Raw genomic sequence first — 10,770 nt, 5'->3', positions numbered from 1 at the left:
TTTCCTAAATTGCTAAATACACATGGACTGGACATTGTACATGTAGATTTTCCCTTTTCCCTAACACTTTTCATAACTTCATAATTTTTATTGCATTGAAAGGAAAACATAATTTTATTGGACTTAATGGGGGAAATATTGGTATTATGTTCTTTTAAAATGTATACAGCTTACCCTTGTTGATGCAAATGCTGATTTATCCCCACTCCACATTCTCTGGTTTCAATCTGGATATTGCATTGTTTTACTCATTGTAAGCATCTTGTCTCAACTCTTTTATAAACAGGTCACAATAAAGCAATTGGACACAATGATGAGCTAGGTGGAGCCAGAGGACGGGAAATGAGTGAGAGGAGAAGGGGTGGGAGGAGAGCTTGGATAGAGAGCTGGAGGACAAATCATGGACCTATGTGGAGACATGAACTGGACCTAAGATATCACTAAAAGCAACTATAATGTGGGAAATCTAAATGTTAGGAAACTATGAGGGCATGGAGTTTTAGGAGGGAGTAATTATTGCCCAGCATTGTGTTCTAGGTTAACTAAATAAATCCAGTCTCTGTGTGGTGATTTGGGTATACAGCTGTTTAGGTTTAACAGCAGCATTATCAGAAGATATATCAATAGTGAATATTAATAATCAGCTATAACATGAGTGAGAGGAGAGATGGTAAGGGAGCAGAGATTGGAGAGAATAGCTGGAGGAGAGATATTGGAACAGTGTAGAGAGAATGAACTAGACCTGAGACTTCATAAAAAGCAAGCATAATGGTAAAATCTAAATATTAGGAAAATATGAAGGCTTTGGGTTTTAAGAAGGAGTAACTATTGACCAGCATTGTGTTCTAATTTAATTAAATAAACCAGTCTCTGTGTGGTGAAATGGTTATACAGCTGTTTAGAATTAACAGCAAGCATTAATCAAAGATAAACCAATATTAAATACTAATCCTCACCTACAATAATCATCACCTACAACATAACTTTGTGAAGCCTTTATACCATTGTGATGTCATAACATCATTGCAATGTCATACCATTGGGAAGATACAATAGCATTGTGATGTCATAATATCATTATGATGTTATAATAGCATTGGTATGTCATAATACCTTTGGGATATCATGACAACATTGTTATGTCATCACACCATGGTGATGTCATAATAACATTGGGAGGTCATCATATCATTGTGATGTCATATTTCTGTTGTGTTATCATGATATCATTTGATGGCAAGAAAGCATTGTGATGATATTGTAGAATTTTGAGGACAATAATGCCACTCGGAAGTCAAAATCCCATTGTGATGTCATAACGCAATGATGTCATAAGAGAGTTTTGATGACATAATATGATTGTGATTTGATAACAATATTGTGATGTCATAGGAGTATTGTGAAGTCAAATTGCATTGTTATGTTATAATATTATTATGGTGTTATAATTCCATTGTGATATCATACCATATGAGATCATAATATCATATAACATTATGATGTCATAATTCCATTGTGATGTCATAATATCAATGTGATTTCATAATAGCATACTGAGAGCATAACCCCATCGTGATGTCATCATTGCATTATGATGTCATTATAGCATTGTTAATCATAATACCATTGTGATGTCAAAACTCCATTCTGCTGTCCTACCAGTTGATTTTATTAATGAACTCTTGAAAGAATTATGTGACACTATTCCTGAATTAAGAGTCTTGGACAGGAACTGTCATCTCTGGGTTGTGTGATATTAGTTGCCCAGACTGAGGCATGTACAGCTGCTCACCATTTCTCTCATGCAAGCTGTGTCTAACACAGTGGTCAGTGAGGAACCCTCCTGGTCCTTTGGTTTGCTGGGAATTCAGGACAGAGAAATGGGTCCTTGCTATATGCTTAGGACACAGAACAGCTGTGTTTCCTTCAGTGTTTCTCCAGACAAACCCTCTAAAATGTAGTGTTATGCCAGGATTGCTTGTGCAGTAGAATTTTTTTTTCCATTTTCACAGCCATCATATAAGTTGTTATCAAAATATTTTACTGAATATGTGGGAATTTTATATAATACATATTATACTCCCTTTTCATTGCTCCCAGGTTAAAATTCCAACCCATGTTTCACACTATTTTTTTCTTTAAAATGTCAGTTGAAGTATGTGTTGTTCATATACTCATTGGAACATGATCAGAATCTCAGTGCCAAGTACTTTAAAGAAAACTGAGTTTGGTAGTGTTCCTTCTGTTTCTATTTTGTGGAACAGTTTGAGGAGAATTGGTGTTAGCACTTCTTTGAAGGTCTTGTAGAATTCTGCACTGAAGCCATCTGGTCCAGGGCTTTTTTTGGAGGGGAGACTATTAATGACTGCTTCAATTTCCTTGGGAGATATAGGGCTATTCAATCTTTCTACCTGATCTTGACTTAGTTTTGGTAGATGGAATCTCTCAAGAAAATTATCCATTCCATTTAGATTTTCAAATTTTGTGGCATATAGGCTTTTGTAGTATAACCTAATAATTGTTTGGATTTCCTCAGTGTCTGTGGTTATGTCCCCATTTTCATTTCTGATTTTGCTGATCTGGATAGTTTCTCTCTGCTTTTTAGTTAGTTTGGCCAAGGGTTTGTCTATCTTGTTGATTTTCTCAAAGAACCAGCTTTTTGTTTCATTGATTGTTTGGATAGTTTTATTAGTTTCTAATTGATTGCTCTCAGCCCTTAGTTTGATTATTTCTAGCCGTCTGCTCCTCCTGGGTGTATCTGCTTCTTTTTTTCTAGGTTTTTCAGTTGGGCCATTAAGTTGTTTGTATCTGATGTTACAAATTTCTTCTTGCAGGCACTTAGTGCTATAAATTTTCCTCTGAGCACTGCTTTCAATGTGTCCCATAAATTTGGGTATGTTGTGCCTTCCTTTTCATTGAATTCTAGGAAGTCTTTAATTTCTTTATTTCTTCCTTAACCCAGCTGTCATTGAGTAGTAAGTTGTTGAGTTTCCATGTGTGTGTCAGCTTTTTGTTGTTTCTGTTGTTGTTGATGTCTAGCTTTAGTCCATGGTGGTCAGATAGTATACAAGGGATTATTTCGATCCTTTTGTATCTGTTGAAGCTTGCTTTGTGTCCCACTATATGGTCTATTTTGGAAAAGGTTCCATGTGGTGCTGAAAAGAAGGTGTACTCTTTTGAGTTTGGGTGAAATGATCTGTAGACGTCTATTAGGTCCATTTGATTTAGGGATTCTGTGGTGCTTTTATTTCCCTATTTGGTGTCTGTCTAGTTGATCTGTCCCTTGGTGAGTGTGGCGTGTTGAAGTCTCCCACTATTAAGGTATTAGGATCAATGTATGATTTAAGCTTTAATAATGTTTCATTTACGAATGTCGGTGCTCTTGTATTTGGGGCATAGATATTCAAGATTGTGATGTCCTCTTGGTGGATTTTTCCTTTGATGAGAATATAGTGGCCCTCCTTATCTTTTTTGATTAACTTGGGTTGAATGTCTATTTTATTAGATATTAGGATGGCTACTCCAGCTTGTTTTCTGGAACCATTTGCTTGCAAAACAGTTTTCCAGCCCTTTACTCTGAAGTAGTGTTTATCTTTGTTGCAAAGGTGTGTTTCTTGGATGAAACAAAATGTTGGATCCTGTTTCCTTAACCATTCTGTTAGGCTGTGTCTTTTTATTGGTGAGTTGAGTCCATTGATATTGATAGATAATAGTGGCCAATGCATGTTAGTTCCTTTTGTAATGGAGTCCGTAATCTAACCCTGTTTCATTGCTTGTTTTCTTTTCATTTTTGTTGGGATATTATCTGTATGCCCTGTTTTCTTGGGTGAATTTTTTTCATTGGATTGGAGTTTTCCTTCTAGTATCTTCTGTAGGTTTGGTTTACTGTGTAGGTTCCCCCCATCAGTGGACTTGGAAAGGGGCATGGTGGAGATGAGGGAGGGAGGGAGGGACTGGGTGGGAATGAGGGATCAGGACACGGCTGGGATACAGAGTTAATAAAATGTAACAGATAAAAAAAAACACAAACGAACAAAAAAACAAATGGTTAATTTCTTAGAAATCTCTTAAAAGCTATTGAACAAATGGCAGGACAAAATCAGTGCTGTAAGTTTAAAGATAATTTGACCCATGTTAAAATCTTGCCTCTTTCATGGGAATTTGGAATTCTTTCTTAAATTAAATTTTACCATGCATTAAAAGAAGCTTACCCACTTGGACACTAAGCTGCCATGGACTACATCTGTGCAGGGGTTCTAGGTTATCTTACCAGGCCACAGAAGATAACAATGCAGCCATTCCTGATGTTATCTGATAGACTAAGATCAGAAGGAAGTAGAGGAGGTCCTCCCCCATCAGTGGACTTGGGGAGGGGCATGTGTGAAGAAGGGGGAGGGAGGATGGACTGGGAGGGGAAGAGGGAGAGCCTTATGGGTAGATAAAAGGTGAATAAACTGTAATTAATAAAAATAAATAAACTAAAAAATAAAATAAAAAAAAGAAAACTGAGTTTGTCATTGCTGCATCCTGGCACCACCTCTAAGAAGAAGCCATTAGTCCTGAAGAGCTCTAGACTTCATCAACTTGATCACATATTTTCTTATGTATTTACTTATTACGATTTGTTCATTTTGTATCTCCTCTGCTGTCCACTCTCTTCTCCCAGTCTATCCACCCTCCTTACGCAATCATTAGGCCCTTTCTCTATTTCCCTGAGAGGGTAAGTCCTCCTCTTCTGACCCTAGCTTATCAGGTGTCATCAATGCTGGCTTCATCATCTTCGTCTCTGGCCTTATTCTCAGGGCACAGTTCTCCTTGTGTCCACAATTCGCACTAATTGTGACATTCTTCCTGCTTCCTCTTGTGTGGGCTTCCCAGAGCTCTGGGGAGATGGAGAATTTAATAAGGAAAACCCATTTAGAGCTTGGTGTTTTTTATGGTCTCTCTCTGCATAATATCAGAATGCATGCCTATTTGATGGAGAAGGAAACATATCTGTGGAAACAAGGACATTGCACTAATCTATCAGGTGATGTCAGAGAGCAACATATTTTAATAACAATAGCCTGGGTTGCTTGAAAATTTCCATAGAATGCCCAACAACTCAATAAATTGCCACCATATCCCCATAGTGGAAGAGTGCTTTGGTCACAATATATACCCCAGTGGACCTTTAACTTCCATTGTTAGGAATCCTCCTAAAAATATGAATACATACCATATTTGTCTTTCTACATTTTAGTTACTTAAAACAAGATAATTTTTCCCGGTTCCATTCATTTGCCTGAAAATATCATGATGTTATTTTCTTAGTTGAATAATTCTCTGTTATTGAAATATTCCACATTTTCTCCAAAGGAGATTGTCAGTCTTGTTCTTTAGTCCTTGGAATTTGCAGGGACTTTAATCATTGTATGGAATGACAAACTACCATGATAACTATTATCTTTTAGCATAAATGTCCCTCCATTTTCTTCCAATTTCTGGTGATCTGAATTGCAATGTTCTCTTTAAGCTCATCTATTTACATGTGCGGTCCCCAGAGAGGAAATGCCTGGGAAGGGTTAGGTGTTATGGCCTTGTGAAATAATATAATTTCTATTGGAGTTACATTATTGAGGGTGTGCTTTGAGATTGATATGACAATGAAAGTGACCATACAGAATGGATTCTCTGTCTCTCAGTATGTGTCACTTTATATCTTTGTTTCTATAGGTCTCGGTCTCGCTCTTTTTTAATTTGTCTCTATAGCTTATTCTCTCTCAGGCTCTCTGTCTCCCTCTCTTTGCCTGCCACTTGTTTTTCAGTGTGACAGTATGAAAAGCTCTCAGTTCTACTGAAGAACAACAAGAAGATGACTGCTTGCTCAGTCTTCAATATTACTCAGCAATAAAAACAAAGGAAATCATGAAATTTGCAGGTAAATGGTGGGAACCAGAAATGAGCACCCTGATTGATCTATCCCAGAAGCAGAAAGACACACAGTGTAAATACCCACTCATATAGACATGTACTATAGGATATACCTACTATTATATGTATACCTAAAGAAATTAATGAAGAGGGAGGATGCTGGCTAAAGTGACCAATCCCACTCCAATAGGCAAAGAGGATGGGCATCAGAGGAATGAGAAAACAGGAAACAAGTTAGGATCCTGACACAGAGCGCCTCTGAAAGGCTCTGCACTGCAAGACCATCAAAATGGATGCTTAGACTATAGCCAAATGTTGGGCAGAGTGCATGGAATCTAATGAAAAAAGCGGGAAATAGTAAGATCTGAAGAGGACATGAGCTCCACAAGGAGAGAAACAGAACCCAAAATTCTGAGCATAGGGGTCTTTCCTGAGACTCATACTCCAACCAAGTACCACACATGGAGATAACCTTGTACCCCTGCACTAATATAGCCTATGGCAGTTCAGTGTCAAAGTTGGTTCTACCATTATGAGAACAGGGACTGCTTCTGACATGAACTGAGAGGCCAGCACTTTTATCACTTCAGCCTGATGGAGGAGCAGACTTACCAGGCCACAAAGGAAGACAGTGCAGTAACTCCTTATGATATCTGATAGACTAATTTTAGAAGTAAGTAGAGGAAGCCCTCCCATATCAGTGGACTTGAGTCACGTAGTGCATGGAGAATGGGGAGGCAAGGTAGAATGGGGAGAAGTTGATGTGGAGACACAAAGTGAATAAATTGTAATTAATAAAATTAAAATAAAAATATCAAAAAATACAGTTCTTTTTGAGTTATATTGTAGGTGGTTGTACTTGTAGGTTGAGATACCAATAATATGACAAGACAGAAAGGAGTCTCTGTCTCTTGATCTCTGTCAATTTATATCTCTGTTTCTGTCAGTCTCAATCTCAATATTTCTCTGTCAGTCTCTCTAGTTCTTTTTATCTCTTACTCTCCCTGTCTCCCACTCTCTTCCTGCCCCTTGTGTTTAAGTGTGAAACACTCTCAGATCAGCTGAAAGTCTGCATCAAGATGACTGCTTGATGACATGACATCAGGGATGGTCTCTGTAAAAATGTAATCAAGGTCAAATTGCCTTAGGGAACATTTTCCCAGCAAGTAATTCACTGACTGAGGACATATCTGTGCATTTAACAAATAATAATGGAATCTGTGATAATGTAAAAGTCACATGTCAAGGAAACATTACTTTATTAATGACCACTTGAAAGAAGTATATGACACTTTTACTAAACTAAGAGTCTTGGACACAAGAACTGTCATCTCTGGGTTGGGGCTTTCAGCTGACCAGATTGAGGCATGTAGGGCTGCTCAGTTTTTTTCTTAAGCAGGCTGTCCACTTGGCTCTTTTAATAACTTGTACCTGAAATTCACTCTTACTGGCTTTCACTTCTTGCATGCCAAAATTCTCTCAGCCAATCAGCACCTGAGAGAATCTTGAGGATTCCATGGAGATGAATAAACAAACTTTTCTCAATGTCCAGTATCTCTCATCATGTGCACATGTGACTTTTTCTTGGAAAACCCAACAAGCATTTATCTCATCCCTTTATCCAGATCCCACACCTTTAATTCTGTGTACCACTGTGACAATATTTGGTAGGAAATGAATCTTTAATGTTTATTGAATTGGATAGCTTCCTAAGTAGGGAAGCTTCAAAGGGATGTGAGAGTAAGTGGAATGTACCAAATGACAAGATCATGTCCTATTGTCTTCTTGGCTGTGAAATTACCATGTTTTTGACATTGAACTGAGCAGTTACTCATGTACTCATTTAATGTACTTTCACTTTCATACTAATATAATAGGTCAGCACTGTCTAAGTTTTCCTGGTGTATTGAGACTTTAACAGCAGGGAAAAGAGAAAGAAGCAGACAATTCCTGGGACTGGTTTGGCTGAAACAGAGAAAGATCTGTGTATGTAAAAGGAGAACTGAGGAACAAGACATTATTTGACAGCTGCTGCTGTACGCACTTCGGTTGCCAACATTCTATGAGTAGGGTTACATTGGCTGACCTGGCTGCATTTGAAGCTGTGTCCTATTCTTGGTTCAGTGAGGAACCCTCCTGGTCGTGGTATTTACAGTTAATACTAGGCGGACAGTACAGTGAAATGGGTCCATGTTATAGGCCTAGGACACAAGAGCGACTGTGTTTGCTGCTGTGATCCTCCAGACAAACCCTCTAAATGTAATCTTAGAGCTCAAACTGCTTCTTCATATGTGTCACCTGAGCTCATGGGGTCTGAGGTAGCTGGGTAACCACTAGTTCATGGCTAGGATACTCTGCTACATAATGAGTTCCTGGAAAGCATGCATTACATGGTTAAACTCTGCCCTCCTTTAGCAAAATCATCTTTTTTCCTTTTAAAAAGTCACTGTAAGTTTGTCAACATACTATTTTTACTGATTATTTAAGAATTTCATATAATATACATTACATTCCTTTTCCATTGCTCCAAGGTTTAAATTCCTACGTAAGTATCAAACTAATTTTTTCTTTAAAATTCATCAATTGAAATATGTGTTGTTCATATACTCATTGGAGTATATGAACAGATCAGAGTCTCAGTGCCAAGTCCCTTAAAGCAAAGTGACTTCATCCTTGCTGAAGCCTGGTACCATTCGCAAGAAGTCATCAGTCCTGAAGAGCTCTATATACTTCAAACCCTTGATCACCTTTTCTTCTTAAATATTTATTTTTAAGAAGTGTTCACTTTGTATCTCCTCTCTGCCCCTCCATTTTCTCCTACCAGTCCCACCGAGCCTCCTTCTTCTACCAATATGCCCTTTCTCTATTTCCCTGAGAGGAGAGGTCTTCCTTCCCCTTCTATTGTACCCTACATTACAGGTCTCATCAAGGCTGGCTGCATCCTCTCCCTCTATGGCCTCTTTCTCAGGACATAGTTCTCCTTGTTTTCTCAATTCCCTGTAGTTTTGACCCTCTTCCTACCTCCTCTACTGCAGGCTTCCCAGAGCTCTGAGGGGAGGGAGAATTTTATAGTGAAATACCATTTAGGGATGGGTGTTTTAAGGTTTCTTTCTCTGCATAATATCAGAGTGTGGGCCTCCATATGTAATCCTATTGACGAAGAAGAAAGCCTCTATGTGGATGCAAGAACATGGACTGATCTTTCAGTTGAAGATACAGAGCATCATATTTTTTAACGGCAGCCTGGGTTGATTAAATTTTTCTGTAGGATGCTCTGTTCCAACAACCCAACTAACTGCCATCAACCCCCATAGTGGAAGAATGGTTTGGTCACAATACATGGCCTATTTGAACTTTATCCTCCACTGTAAGGAGACATCCTAATAAATAAATACATACTATATTTGTATTTCTACATTTATTTACTTCACCCAGAGTGATTTTTCCTTGTTCCATCCATTAGCCTGAAAATATCATGATGTTATTTTCTTAGCTGAAAACTACTCTATTATGGAAATATTACACATGTTCCCACAAAGGAGATTGTCAGTGTGTTCTTTAGAACTTTCAAGTTTCTGAGATTTAATCATTTTATTGAATGGCAAACTATCTGGATAACTGTGATCTCTTAGTCTAGAAGTCCTTCCATCTTCTTCCAATTCCTGGTGATTTGAATTTCAATATACCATTGAGGCTCTCTATTTCTGAATCTGTCACTCTAGCACTTTGTTTTTCCCTCTCTGTCTCCCTCTTTTAGCCTGCTGCTTGTGTTGTTGTATGAAAAGCTCTCAGTTGTGCTGAAGGAATACAAAAAGATGACTGCTTGATTAAGTGACATCATGGATGGTCTCTGTAAAAATATAAGCAAGGTCCCAATTAAATGTTTTTTCAAAGATTTGCCTTGGTCAGGTAACATTTTCACAGTAAGTAATTCACTGACTGATGGCATATGTGTGTATTTAACAAATAATAATGAAATCTGTGACAATGGAAAAGTCACATTTCAAGGACACATGACTTTATTAGTGATCACTTGAAAGAATTTTGTGACATTTTTCCTGAACTAAGAGTCTTGGACAAAATAACTGTCGTCTCTGGGTTACATTCTCTCAGCTGTCCAGACTGAGGCATGTAGAGCTTCTCACCCTTTCTCTCAAGCATGTTGTCCACTTGACCCTTTTAATAACTGGCTCCTGAAATTCTACTGGCTTTTACTGTTTTATCACATCATTCTGCCTCTCAACCAAGCAGTGCCTGAGAGAATCTTGAGGTTTCTATGGGGATGGGTAAACAAACTTTCCTTAGTGTCCAGTATCTCAGATTCTGTGAACACTTTACTCTTTCTTGTGAAACCCAACGAGCTTTTATCCTCATCCATTTATCCAGATCCCACACCTTACTCCTGTTTACCTCTCTGATGATCTCAGGTAGGAAATAAAACTTCAAGTCTCAGTTTACTGAATGTGCAAACAACACTTATAAAGGAACGTGTATCAGGAAATGTTTTTTCACAGAAGCAATACATCTGTGACTCATGACAAGGAATCCAGGAATTCACAGGTTTTTTCTATTTCCCAAGTATGCAGGGAGATTGCTATCTACTTCTCAGGCTCAGAACACCCCACTTGAAGAGACTGCCATAAACAGTCTCATACATGGAATTTAGAAAAGACCAGAATCTGGCAGGGCCAGGAGGCAGAATTCCAATTACCAGACTCCTTCAGATCCTCCTCCTTTGTTTTATGGAGAGCCTGTCTTTGGTTGGTAAAATATGCATTTTTTCTTACTTGTCATCAAACTCTTGGATGCAATTTTTACAAGCCTTTGTCTTAGGTTGGAAAACCACAATTTTACTCT

The sequence above is a fragment of the Meriones unguiculatus genome, assembly GCF_030254825.1.
Source record: "Meriones unguiculatus strain TT.TT164.6M chromosome Y unlocalized genomic scaffold, Bangor_MerUng_6.1 ChrY_unordered_Scaffold_32, whole genome shotgun sequence".
NCBI lineage: Eukaryota > Metazoa > Chordata > Mammalia > Rodentia > Muridae > Meriones > Meriones unguiculatus.
Note: the sequence above shows the minus strand (reverse complement) of the source record.